Raw genomic sequence first — 15,913 nt, forward strand, 5'->3', positions numbered from 1 at the left:
GTATAAATATGTATTGTAACATTGAAAGGAACATAATGAAAAATCAGGCTGGTAGTCTCGGTTTTGGGATCCAGGGAAAATCTCTGTGTATATGTGTTTTATGTGTTATGCTCTCGCATTGTTTATTTTCTGTGTTTTAGAATTTGTATGCAGGTAATTTCTGTAAGGGGTTAAAACCTACAACTTGTATATGAACTGATTTGTATGCAATTATATGAATCTTGTTGTTAATTTGTTGCATATGTTGTTAATGTTGTCACCGTCTGTGTCTACTGCTATGCCGAACATCAGACATAGCTTTCTCTTAACCTTGTTATATCAACTATCACACTTGTCTCAAACTGTTCCGTGAGTGATTTTCATGTTATCTTACCTTGTATGTTGTGACTACTGATCCGTGTCGAATGCTCTTCTAGAAGCTGTGCATGTCCTTTATGTTGTGTGTTCATAGCTGAGTTGGGACTGATCCTTTCAACCTGGAACTCACCTTCACCTTCCTCTCCCTTCGAAGTGTTGGAACCTCCCATACTCATTCCTTGACTCACTGGATCAGTCACACCCTTGCTACTGACAGAGTTATCTTACTTGCCTCTGTGCGACATCACGGTCAAGGCATTACCTTACGACCCACTACTGGGACTCCTACACCAAACAGTTTGAAGTCTAATTGGGACTTCTTACCGAGGAGATCCCCTTGACATGTTTGCGGGTACAACACCGTCAACATTTCTAGTGCAAGAAGGAGGGCCTGATGATAAGCAGTGTCCTCACATCTAGTTTTGAACCTTTGCATGTCTTTCATGAAGTCTTGCATTCTTCTTCCCTCGAGGTGGTTTTCGAATCGTGAAGATGTCTCCATCTCGGGGAATATTTTCAATCTCTTGTCCACTCACACATATGATGGTGAAGGTGAAGTGGCTTGGCCTGAGCACTTACATAAATTTCTTTCCATGATTCATGAGGAAGATGAGTTTATTGACGAACAAACCGGTTTGTTTCTTGCATTCGCACTTCGCGAATCTCCATTTCATTGGTGCTCAGCCTATCGGCTGACACCTTACACTCATTTGAGCACTTCTATGATATTATTGAAGACATGTTCTATCATTTTGATCCAGAACATCTTGACCGGAAACTGTTACAACAACGAAGGGCTCCGCATGAATCCGTCATTGATTTTTGGCAGTGCTTCCGTGACTTGCAGTTTCAAGCTCTGAGGAGCTAGATGAAGTTTGCTTATCTTTGGGATCAGTTTGAGTACTGTCTTAATAAATATGCCCGTCCCAAGAGGATGCTTGATGTCAAGCCTCGCTCAGCCTTCTTCGTTGATGGAACTGTGCATTCTCATGTGGGAGCAGGCACTGTCTCAATGGACTGTCCACCTCCCTCTCATTCAACAGTTCCACCATCGCCCAGTGATGCTGAGGATCATGTTTGTACACATGTTCAACCTTCACACCCTCCCAACATCACTCCACTCGATTTTCACGTAGATTTGGTTGTGAGTCATTTGAGTTCTCACATGCATTCTTTTTTTCGACCTCCGGCTTTGCACTCAGGTGTTCCTCTAGATGATGATGTCTTGTGTTCATCCATTCTAGACTCTTCACTTGTTTTGAACGAGGAACAACCCATTGACAGAGTTGGTGTTTCACAACCAACATGCGCTATCATTCATGGAGAGTATGAGTGGGAGCTTGAACATCAAGAGTCGGTGAAGGATGACTCCCTTCCGTCCAAGCCCCCTTCGTTCTTTCCTAGCTTCTTTGGTGAACCTACAATCCATGATTTTTCATGTGTGTCTTCGTCCACGGATGCACCCATTGTTGATCACTTGCAGGACTCACCAAATGTTAGTCCATCATTTGACAACGGAGATGATAAGTTACTCATTGGAAATCCACTTGTTCCTTCATCTGTCTGTTCTGGAAACACAAAGGATGAGTTCGCTCGCTTTTCATCTACCCCTCTATTCGATTCATCTGATCATGAGGATGCTGAGAATTCATTGATTTTTCTAATCGTGGCAGTCGTGATCCATTTGCTTCCATTTTTTATCACGATCATGAATCTATCGCAATTGATCTTTTGAAGCTACTGGTTTATGATGATCTACCTGATGATGAAGATGAGATACCCAATACTGTCGAGGCACTTCAGCCCGCGCTGATGGTTATGTCAGGTCCTCGCTCTCTTGGGGTTAGTCTCACTTCCGATCATGAAACTGTTCAATCACCCAAGGGTCCTCATCACTCATCCATATGCATTGAAGATCCATCTCACATACAGATCACACTTCCTCCACTCGAACTGCATGGTCCCATTGCCCATTCATTGGAGGAATGTTACATTCCAAGCACTCATGTGCGATGCAAGTTATCTTTGTTTCTTTCATTTGCTTGCATCTCATAGTCAAGAGTGTGCTTTTGCTTCAAAGTTTCACGTAGTGTCACACAGCACCACGATAAGTCCACGGACTACTCGTCATGCACATGCACTCACTTATGTCTCATGGGCACTTTGAAACATGAAGTGTGGTTGTCTTCACTATTATATCTTTCTTGTTTGCTGGTCCACGCAACTGGGTTACTCGCAGACCAAGCCTTCACCAACATGGGTCTACTAATGCGTCGATGGCTGCATTGGAAGTATCACTTCACGTGATCAGCCCCATGCACAGTTAGTGTAGGAATAGGAGTAGTGTTTGCTTTCAGTTGTTTGCTTGCGTGCTTGTTTACTTTCATGCTTTGTCTACTTGTTTGTTGGCTTGCTTGTTTGTTTTCTTGCTTTTCTCTCATTTTTGCTTCTGCTTTTGCTTGGCTTTGTTGTTAGTTCGTTCGCTTGTTTTCTTCGTAGGTTAGCTCGCATGAAACCTTGTGTGACTCATGAAACAAGTTGGGTAAAGTACAAGAGGGTTTTTACAGCTATTGCTACTTGGTTATCTGTCATCTTTCCTCTGTATGATGAACTTTTTACTCTTAGTCCATGATATGTCGAAGGAAAATACATACTCTTCAAAGTGAACCTTGGTGTAAGCACAACGCTTGCGCGCTAACTAGTATCACCTTCTCTAGTCAATTGTTTTTGGGTTAACCCTTGTCAACTCAGTCAAGTAGAGTAAGGTGGGGGGAAAATTAACAGGAACGTTAGAGATATAATAAACTAATTCTCTGCTGGAACAACCTCTTTTGATCTCAATAAGTAGGGATCTCTCTTCTGCCTTTGAAATGAATAAGTGTTATTCACAGTGAAAATGAAAAATGAAAAAAAAAAGTCAAAATAAATTCAAAAAGAAAAATGAATAAGGCAAAAGAAGAGAAAAGCTTCCTGCGCTAGGAGGTGATGCAAGAAACTCTGCGGGGGTATTGACCAGGCTCACTAGTAGTGGAGCCATGCTTGTTTTCCTTTGTGACTCCACCCGGGTATTGTTTAGTCTTGCTGGCAGTGGAGCAACACTAGAGATGAAACTTAGACTCTAACGACTATACTGCTTGTGCACTTATATACCCCTCAACCCCAATCGAAAAAACTGTGTTGCCTTGGCTTGGAATGTGTATCAATCGACCAAGAGTCTGGCAGATGCTACATATTACAATCAAACTAGTGTGAAGCCAAGACAAGCTGAGAGCTGAACAATACTTCCGAAGGTGTTAAGCTTTCTTTTCATGAACAAGGTCCATTTAGAGAGCTAGAGTTCTACCAGTGTGTCACTAAGTGTTGTAGTGGCTACAACCACTCTCCAAAATTTTGCCTTAGCCTGTTTTGGAGCCTCCCTACCAACCTTCACAACAACTTTCCTTGCTTTGTCAAGTCCTCAAGCTTTAGTGTCTTTCTTGCTCAAAGGCAGCCTGTCGTTCACAGTTTGATCTTTTCCCTTCACAAGCTGCTCACCCGGACTTGGTCCAACTGCAAGGTAAGTAGCCTCCCCTTGAAAATTGCGCATTTATGGAGGGAAACCAATCTTCCCTCCAGAAATTGTGCAATCCTCTTTGATAGCCTGCTGGGCTCCAAGATTGCACAATCATGCCAGCCAACCCTCCCAACAGGATTTGTGCAAATTTTCCCAGCAGCAGGATGTTCAGCCCAAGATTTGCACAAATCTAGGCAGCAATTAGCTACTCAGCCCAGAAATCAGGCAAATCTCTTGAGCAGCTAGCCCAGCTCCTAACCAGAAATGCACATTATTCTCCAATAGTCAAGCAGTCTCTTGCATGTGTCACTGAGTTGACCGGTTCCCTCCAGGACTGAGCAAAATAGACTTGCATGAATGGGCTATTTCTCCTAAGGCAACATGCAAAGACATCCATTGTTTCAGGGATCTATGTTTAGCAGTTGGAAGTTACATGCAAGGAACAATTCATAAACCTCCCTCCAAGTGTCACTTCCCCTAGATTTGTGGCATGCGCGTCACAACCTCAATGTTATCAAAACTCATCAACTGGATGTTGTAGAGCTCATTCCTCACATCAACCTTGTAGCTCCGACATACCACATCACATCTAGGAGTATTCAGTATATTCATCTCAGCTGTTTTGGGGTAAGCTCACTTCCCATGCCTAATGCTACATTTTTGTCGCTTTTTGGGTTTTCTCTTATATGAGTACTATTTGCTTGATTTATTTGAAAACTTGATGTCATTTACATGTATACTATCTTGTCCTAGCTCTGTTTCAATTTTTGTTGCTATCTCACTGTTGTCGCATGCATGAACTGTTTTTCACAAACGTTCGCCCAATCGGTGAACGACCTCACCCACATGCATGTTGATCTGTTTGCTCAATCCTCCATTCATGTTTTGCATGCACTGTTTATCACTTCTGCTATCACTTAGTGTCGCCATGCATTTCATCAACTTACTTGCTTTTAGTTGCCCGTCAGCGAGTCGGGCCAACCTTGGCCTGATCTCTACGTTCACCAAGGCTGAATTGTGCAATCTAGAGAAGGAAGGCTCACCTTCCTCTCTAGATTTATGCACTATGGCCCAGCACTGGCATCCTGGACTAAATTGTTCATTTCTGGAGGTCAGTGGCTACTTTGCCCAAAAAATTATGCAAATTTGTCCCTAGGCCAGCAATCCTTCCTAGTTGGAATCACGCATTGTGTAATACCAACAGCCAACTACCCAACTGGATTGTGCATTTTGTAGTTCCAGCAGTCAGTCAGTCTCCTAGTAGCCTGGATTGTGCCTTGTGTAGTCTTGGTAGTCGGTCTCCTGACCTCCCAGCCGAAATTGCACAAACTTCATGATCATTCACCCAAGAATGTTGCAAGTCAGTTCTCATGTTCATTTTGGTTTTTGACTGACAGAATGCTCACTATGAGTGTTTCCATGTCTCCAAGTATCACAGGTGTTCATCTGCCTCTCAACAATACGGGTATAATGGTTTCCAAGAGAGCAGAAACGAAGACACCATTCAGAGCACGCTTGGGGATGCATTCAACCAAGTGTCCATGGGCTTACCTACTCAAGAAGACGTCAAGTTGTTCATGGACAAGGACATCATGCAGTAACATCATGAAATGCAGCTGAAGGTAGCATACTGAATGAAACGAATGCAGCAAATGCAAGGGGAAGGTTGTTGACAACATAAAGGGGCAACAAAGTTGAAAGATCAAGCAAATCCACTGATAGTAAAAGAAACTTTGGAGACTCAAGCTATGAAGTGACAGTGTGACATGAAGATTTCACGAAGGCAGAAGATGGAACAAAGAAGGAGTTGCATGTGTTGAAGAAACAACTCAAGAAGAACATGAAGCTGCACAAACAGTCCAATGAGTTGCAGCAGGAACATGAACATTAATCGGCACAACATGCACTCACGGATGAAACTAAATGAGTACAAGTTAAGGATCTATCCCAGCAGCTGACACAAAGAAAACATGGTGAAAAGTGTTGTTGATCGCATGCAAAGTATCCAGCAACATGCATGTTTTTGAGCGCATGCATGCAACCCAACCCATTCAACACACTCACCAAGGCGAAGACAAGAAGCAAGTCCAACTAGGGTTGAACATGCACTTCGACAAGTTGATGCGCATGACCACCAACACACACTTGAAGATCAACATGTACATTATGCATCAGTGTGTTTCTGATTCAACCATACCCAAGAAGACCATGCACATGTTAGCAAACGAGTTGGATGAAGGGGCCGAACCAATGCACCAGTTGCAATAGAGGCAAGAGTTCGCTTCAGAAAGATGTCACCATGCATGCACACCATCACAGACGACCAAGCTTGGCATCAGCTCACCAGTTTCACCATCACAAGCATGTCAAAGAGTTGGTCTCACCACAATGGACTGAGTGTTAGTGATGCCTTGCAAGGCTTGCTCACGCCATGTTGTCTCGCATGAGTACATGTGCATTGTAATGCTGAGTCATGTCAAGTGTAAGTCGAGTGTCAACAGTTGGATGTAACAGTCATAGAGTAGGTGAAGAGTCATGAGGGTAGTTGAACTACCACAAAGGGGAATGTCAAGGGTCACCCCACTCTTTGCTATGAATAGTCCCTCATAACTCATTGTATAGGCTTTTGGTCAGCCAAGCTTCTACTAAGACTATCTTGAAGAAGGCTTGGACAATATTGTAATGCACCTTGGCTTCTCCACTACACAAAGCTAGTACATCTCTTTGGAGGAGCAGGCGGATGTGGCTGTAATGTTCCACTGATGGGGCTAGCAGGTTTACATGATGTATTGTATGATTGTGACTTACACTTCTTTATATAATAAAAGCCAGCACATTTTCATGCATATGTTGTTATTGTATTTGGACTGCTCCGGTTGCCTTAATGATATATGTTGTTTAACTTACGTACTTGTATATGAACTGATTTGTATGCAATTATATGACTCTCGTTGTTAATGTGTTGCATATGTTGTTAATGTTGTCACCGTCTATGTCGACTTCTCTGTCGGACATCAGACAAACCTTTCTTTGAACTTTGTTATATCAACCGTCACACTCGTCCCAGACTGAGCTGTGAGTGTTGTTTGTGTTATCTTACCTTGTATGTTGTGACTACTGCATCCGTGTAAACTACTCTACCGGAAGCTGTTCATGTCCTTTGTGTTGTGTGTTCCTAGCCAAGTTGGGACTAATCCCTTTCAACCTGGAACTCACCTTCACCTTCCTCTCCCTTCGAAGTGTTGGAACCTCTCATACTCATTCCTTGACTCACTGCATCAGTCACACCCTTGCTACTGACAGAGTTATCTTACTTGCCTCTGTGCAACATCGTGGTCAAGGCATTACCTTACGACCCATTGCTGGGACTCCTACACCAAATGGTCTGAGGTCTAATTGGGAGTTCTTACCGGGGAGATCCCCTTGACATGTTGGTGGGTCTAGCACTATCAACAAGTAGATGAAGAAAGGTTAGGAAAATTGCATGCATGAGACTTAGACGTAATGCCTAAGATCATTTCCAAAAGAGTTGAAGTTTTCTAAGGTTATGTTGACGGTGTATCCAAGGCTATATTATTTCCCATGACATCTTGGAGAAATATAGTACAACCATACATATAAGTATTTCTTTTATGAATGTAAATTTATTGTTTGAGTAATAATTACATCTTAGAGTTGGAAACTCATAAGAATAACATAAATGTTACATAATAATGATTATAAGATATCTTTTTGTTAATGGATAATTAGGAACAATTGGAGATAAAATACAAACAATGAGTACCTACCAAGAAATAGAGCTTAATGATGAAGAATTTTGATCTTACATGGCATATAATGCATTGAGGATGGTACATAAATAAGGAGGAGGGGAACATAACACCCCCAAGATTACCCCTATATGTACTAGTTGTAACGACCTCCTACCACATCTACCCAAGTAACCGGCCAACCAGTGTTAACATGTGACAAGAAGTTACTATGATATGATTTGACTCCCTATGTTTCAATTAAGGAAGTGGAATCGACATAAACACACCATACCAGACCTTCTGCGCCTGCTATAGGACTCCCAAAATGCATCCCAATCATTCCCCTTACTAGCCCCTCGATCCCACTGATCTTTTAGACCACTAAATCCCTGGACACTCCCTTGATATGGATAAGGTTGAATCTGAAAACCTCCAAACGCATGCACAACATGGGTATGCATATATCTAGGACATTTTCTCCTCAGACCTCTGCTTGCAACTCCACAATTTGTGCCACTTTTCAATCCCAAAATCCAAGTCACTGCCCAAAAACCCCTATAGCTCTCAGAATCCATAATTTACCTGATGAAAAGACTTACAAATCAAAAAATGACTCTAGGACTGGGCCTAACCATCCCCAACCGGGACTGACATTCTGTCAAACATTTGGCATCAATGCAATCTAAAGGAAATGAATACAAGATAAAGCATAAATGACTAATAACTGATATGAGACTTGACAAGAAGGATCACCACCCTCTTCCCTTAACTTTTCTGACATCAATTAGGTCTTGCATCCATTATCCTTTCAATTACAAGTAAATACATGAAATAACCAACCATATAACCATGCTTATAACCAACATTAACCTATGTAAATAACAATGATATAACATATATTAAGGCCACATAATAAAAAGTACAAAAGAAAGAGAACTTGGCTTTTATTAAACATAGGCAAGAGCCGACCAGGTTTAGGACTTCCATGTACCACCCGACTATAGACATGTCTAAACCAACTATTTCTTTCATCCATTCACCTCCGTGCCACATAACAAGTATGAATGTGGAATCTCATGGATAAACCAATCCAAACACAACCAAGGGAATCCAGAGGTTAAACCACCTCCACCCTCACCAAACCATGATCTCACCAAAACTAGCACTGATATCACAAAACCAAACCGAGCTAGGAATGCCTCCGAACTCCATCACTATCCTTGAGGAATTTTTTATCTCCTTGTCTCTTAGGATTTACTGCAATCCACACTAGATCACTAGGCCCTAAACCGAGACACCAATCTCTTAGGATTTACCGCAATCCACATTGGATCACTAGGCCCTAAACCAAGACTCCGCCCTCAGGCTTTATCGTGTAACCCGCCAAAACCAATCAAGGGATTCCTAGGCCTTTGGGAATTTTCTTGAGACCACCTCTGCTCTAGATTATGAAACCATCCAGCAATTCAAAAGCTAAAAACAAGAAAAAATCCCATCACACCATGGATATTCGGAAAAAGGAAAGGATAGGTTGGAAACCACTGTCATAACCTAGAAAAACCAGGCCACCAACAGTGAGAGAACCATATACCAACATGCAAATCCATGCATGTCAAAACCAGCTAGGAAATCACACATGAAATAAGTTACTTGCAAGTATTCCGGTTGAAGTTGCCTGATCCTACTCCTACATGCTTGACCTTTTCTTTCCTTTCCTTTCCTTGTTCTTCCTTTGCTTGCTTTTCCCTTCCTTGCTCCCAAGCTGAGAAAAAGTTTTAACACTGACAAAAAGCTTTCCAACTAATCCTCAGAAGCATTTTTATCAACGAGGCCTCTATTTTCTTCATTTTCCATTATTTTCCTTCAATTTCCTCCTCACATGTAACCTGTGACCTTTCACCTTACTTTTCTCCTAATTTTTGTTATTTTCATAAATAAATGCTCCAAAATAACTTTTTCCTTTTTAATTCCTTAGCCATTACCTTTGTCAATTTTCTTAGCCATAATAAACAGAATGAACACCCACACTAGGATGTCTTGCCCAACATTAAGCTTGGAATAAGTGCCCTTAACCATGGTCTTATTTTTTCGTTATTAACTTTTATTACATGAAATCTTAATCTGGGGCTGTTACAAACCTCTCCCCCTTGGGGAACACCGTCCTCAGTGTTAAACCACACCAAGACCTCAGCAAAACCGCTGAAAAGAAAACATACTGCCCGTGGATATTTATAACACATCTCGTTGCAGTATTTACAATGAATGACCGGCTCAAAATCAAAACATCATGACAACATGACAACATGACAACATACCGCATACTGGAGCTTTATAACATAACTCATTATGGTATTCACAATAACCACATATACACATATGCACATTTGCTAAACTATAAAATAAAAGGATATGATACCTATATCAATCAACAAGGGAATCCAGAGTCTCACACCTCCGCCCTCAAAAGTAGTATCATGACTCACCTCCCAAGGAAGTCCAAAATCCACTGTCAAAGTCAAATCTACATCTAATTCTAGCACTACGATCTCGCACTACATGTCCCCTCAACGAATAGTTACCAGTTCATTTTTCTAGGGCACACTCCTCATGTGCATCTGATTCCATCTGGCAATTCTAATGACAAAAAAAAATCCATTCCTAGATTTCCCTTTTCTGCTACACATTCCCTTGGGAAATCTGGTCACCCCCTTCCGTGCAGTCACTCACCTTCCAAGTTCCCTGACGTCCCTTATCCCAAGAAATCCATCCCTTGGCAAGCCTTCCTTGCATTGGAACGTCAAGCAACCAAGGCATATACCTACCTCAAACCATCATACTAGCCATAACATGCTCATGGAAATCAATGGACACTATTGGGTACCAGTGTCCCACAATGGACCTGCTCTTGAATGCTTTACCAACATACTTCTTCCTGTTCCAAATTACTTTTGTTATTGCTTCTAATTATTGCCGTCAGTTTCGACCACCTAACTGAACAATTTAGGATTTCCTGTACCAAGTACAAAATTTCCATTAGATTCAAATAAATTGAAATAACTTCAAATCATGCCTCATTGGTGGCCTGCCAACAAGGTACACTTGCAATTCTATTTGCTTCTTGTCACAATAAGTCAAACTAGCATCTTTGACTAAATCATCATGTATGAACATATCACATCAGGTTAGCTCAAAACACAACCATCATTGATCAAAATCATAAATAACATGTAACCATCATAAACTAGAATCATAGATTACTTGTAATCATCATAGACCAGAATCATAAATCACATGCATAATAAAACTGAAATAAAATATTGATACTTATCCTTTAATCAATCCTTAACTTCTACCTTTGTCCTTATTCCATACGCACACCGGATCGGTTTCCACACCTGAAAAACACCTAGTGTCTTCTCCTCAACCATGTGCACATACACATAGTGTGCATCACACACATATAACCACACATGACATATAACACCATGCAATACATGCACCTACACCTGACATACCACACATACACCTACACCCAGTGTACAACACAACACAATACATACTCCTACATCTGGTGTACATCACAACACAATACATACACCTACACCCGATGTACAACCCAATACATATACGTACACATAGTACAGCACAACAAATGCACAGGTCATGATACCATGACTACACAATGCACATACATAGTATCGCATGCCTGCAACACAACATGTACGGCATGCACACACTACCACATGTACACCAATACCATAGATACAACATGGACACAGTACCACCTATACACAACACCACTTGCACAATGTGTGCACAACATCACATGTACACAACACCACTTGCACAATGTGTACATAGTGCCACATGTACACTGCACCACTTGTAGGACATGTACACAATACCACATGTACACAGTACCATGTACACGACATCACATGTACACAATGCCACCTACACGACACGTACACAACACCACCCACACACAACGCCACTTGTATAACATGTACACATCACCACATGCACACAACACCACTTGTACAATTATGTGCACAACACCATATGCACACAACGCCGCATATCCATCATGTGCATAGTACGATATGTATACAAAACCACATATCCAACATGTACATAGCACTATCTATAGCCAGTGCTACAAATGCAATTTTCACACCACACCATATATACAATAGGCATACAACATCATATGTACACAATACTACTATACAACATTACACATCATACAACATGCACAATATATACACAAAAATAGCACTACACATCCAAAACTATACTACCTCTACCAAGCAACCTTGTTTCCAGTGTCTCTCTGTCATCCATGCTTATCCTAGCATGCCACAAAGCACATTTTTTTCATTCTGCTGATGTGCCCTTCAACGTTACCTGACATAGCATAAACATAGGCATAATACAATAATACAATATCAATTCATATCCACATGATACTAACCTCATATATTTGTCATGACTACTCTTCCCACTTGATTCCTCATAAACGAGGAACCTCTTCATGCCATTCACCCACATAAGGGATCATTCCTCCATAACAATGATCCCTAACAACTCTTTCGGATAGTGACATAGACACATAGATACATCTATATAAACATTAGCATAAAAAAAATCATGATCCTGTCAGAAAATGACATACATACACACATACATAAGTATATAAACATCAACATAATCATGATCATAAGATAATTACCAGATAACATAAGGCCAAGGTTAAGAAAACTCCCTTTATCTGTGCACACCATGCACAACATTGAGAAAAATCGTTCCCAACATAGCCAAGGCATCTGACACCTCAGATCTATTTAATTTGCCTTTTCTGTTGCCTTTCTCATGATTGTCATATCACTGTCCATTTACCTCAATGGACCCAACCAATCCAACTAGTTGTCATACACTTGCCTTTAGATGCCATTATACATGCACTGAGCTTCATCTGGGCCTTACATCACCTGTTGAGTACCACACAACTCTCCCTGAACTCCATTAAATTTCCTCTTTCCCAAACCAATTCCCAATTTTCAAAACATAAAAGGAAATAATAAGAGACAAACATGAAGAAAATCATGAAAACCAACAGCAATACGACACCGCAAACAAAGTGGCATAGTTATGCACTAGACATAAACAAATCGCAATAAAACACAACAAATCACAAAATACCAAAATTACAAGACTAACAACAGACACCATGACTCAATCCCTACGAAATCCCAATGCTTCCAAGGGAAAGATAAACCTGAGCCTTCTTCAATATTTCATCGAAATTTATTTTTCCATGCAATCCCCTACATCATACCACCATAAACACATAAATTTCAGTGCATAAGTAAACATAACAACATACTAGTTACCTTACCTTGTCATACTAATGCCAAGCATGTTACCCTGCCACTGCTCACACCTGTCAACCACATGTTCCAAATATCAAGACTATCATCTCTATCAATTTGAAATCAACCTTTACCAAGACTAACAGTCATGTCATAATCCATGGTCAACTCATAGTCATTAGACATAATGCTACAATTGTCACCTACTTACACTCAAGTACATATCAACTATCTCAACACATATGTGTTAGTATAATCGTCTTACAACAAGATCATTTGAACACATACTCATATCATTCAAGTAAATCCAACATTCAACAAACTATAAATGTACCATGTTAGATAAATCAACTAAATGACATAATAGACACAAAACACTCAAACACCAAATAAATGACATAGTCAAATAGTCAAGCACCAAATATATCACATAAGCAGACTCATGCCTTAATGTATCTCAGGGGAGGCTATCTTGTGTCCACAATCAATCTAGATTAGCACAATATAACTTCACAACCTATCAATTGAACCATAAATAAGGTCATGATATCCATAACAGTAACTAGCTAACATGTTCACATCATAAACTCATAAAAAATTGTCGTTCATGCATAACAATCACATATGTATGATCAATGTAGATTAGTACAACACAATGTCACAAATAAGTCAACTCATACTTGAATGTCATAATTTAACCATCTTCTTAGGCCAATCCAATTTAGCATGATACATATAACATCAAGATATTAATGCTATAACCCTAATCATCAAGTTAACTAACCTATAACAACAATAAGTTGACATATAACATGCTCATAAATAACATATAGCATAATCATCAAGTTAACTGTAATAAAACAACAATAGAAATGCACACAACCATAGGTTACTATCATTCATGACTATCCAACACATGTGCATATGACTAAACTAATCAACTAGAACCTATCAAGTATGTAACCATAACATCAATAGAATTTAAGGCATACACATAACCATAATGCATATAACAATCCTTAACCTACATACCTGCATGCTCAACATACAAATTTGTATGATGATCTGCTCTTACCCCAAAGTCCATTGTTGTGACTTCACCTTAATGATCTACATCTCCTACTCTATCTCAGCTAACACATTAATATCATAACATACCAATATCATCATGATGACCTAATTGCATACAATGACCTCAAAATGCATGTCTAACCTACCATACATGCATAACCATAACCATGACAATGCATGCATAACAACATATAGACACTGACATGCATAACAAATGCATATACAACCATACACTCATGACGACACATCCCACAACAACACCATCAACCTTCACATGGCAACATCACTACAACCATGATCAACACCATGCAAATGCAACAAGAACATGGACTACAAGCATAAGGAACACATATGCAACCGACATGAATGCATGACCAACACACAACCCATCCAGTCCGAGGGGTGAACCATGCTCTAATACCACTCTATGGTATCATATATGACCCAAAGAGAGTGCAACTTACTCTGATACCACTCTGTAACAACCTCCTCCCACATCTACCCAAGTAACTAGCCAACCAGGGTAAACATGTGACGAGAAGTTACTATGATATTATTCCACTCCCTATGTGTCAGTTAAGGAAGTGGAATCGATTGAAACACACCATAACAGACCTCTTGCACCTACTACAAGACTCCCAGAATTTATCTTAGTCATTCCCCTGACTAGCCCCTGGATCCCACTGAGCTTTTAGACCACTAAACCCTTGGATGCTCCCTTTATATGGACAAAAGTGCATCTGAAAACCTCCAGACGCATGCACATCATGGATATGCATGCGTTTGGGGACTTTTCTCCTCTAACCTGTGCCTACGACTCTGAGATTTGTGCCACTTTTCAAGCCCAAAATCTAGGTCACTCCACACAAACCCCTGTAGGTTTCAGAATCCATAATTTACATGATGACAAGACTTACAAATCACAAAATGACTTCAGGACTAAGCTTGATCATCCCCAACTGGGACTAACATTCTATCAAACAATTGGAATCAATGCAATCTACAGGAAATGAATACAAGACAGAGCATAAAAGACTGATAAGTCATATGAGACTTGATAAGAAGGATCACCGCCCTCTTCCCTTAATTGTTTTGACATCAATTAGTTCTTGCACTCATTAATCTAGGTCACTCCACATAAACCCCTGTAGGTTTCAGAATCCATAATTTACATGATGATAAGACTTACAAATCATAAAATGACTCCAGGACTAAGCTTGACCATCCCTAACTGGGACTAACATTCTATCAAACAATTGGAATCAATGCAATCTACAGGAAATGAATACAAGACAGAGCATAAAAGACTGATAACTCATATGAGACTTGACAAGAAGGATCACCACCCTCTTCCCTTAATTGTTTCGACATCAATTAGATCTTGCACCCATTGTCCTTTCAGTTACAAGTAAATACATGAAATAATCATGACAATAATGAGACATATAACCATGCTTATAACCAACATTAAACCATGTAAATAACAATGAGATAATAACTATTAAGGCCACATAATAACAAGTACAAAATCAAGAGAAATTAGCTTTTATTAAACATAGGGAAGAGCCGACCAGGTTCGGGACTTCCACGTACCACCCGACCATAGACATGGTTGAACCAAATCTTTCTTTCAACCAGTCACCCCATGCCATATTCCAAGCATTAATGTGGGATCTCATGGATAAACCAATCCAAAAGCAACCAAGGGAATCTAGAGGTTAAATCACCTCCACCCTCACCAAACTGTGATTTCACCAAAACTAGCATTGAGATCACAAAATGAAACCAGGCTAGGAATGCCTCTAGAC

The sequence above is a fragment of the Pinus tabuliformis genome, chromosome 2_2, assembly GCF_031772625.1.
Source record: "Pinus tabuliformis cultivar Carrire ecotype Pingquan chromosome 2_2, CPIR1, whole genome shotgun sequence".
NCBI classification, from domain to species: Eukaryota; Viridiplantae; Streptophyta; class Pinopsida; order Pinales; family Pinaceae; genus Pinus; species Pinus tabuliformis.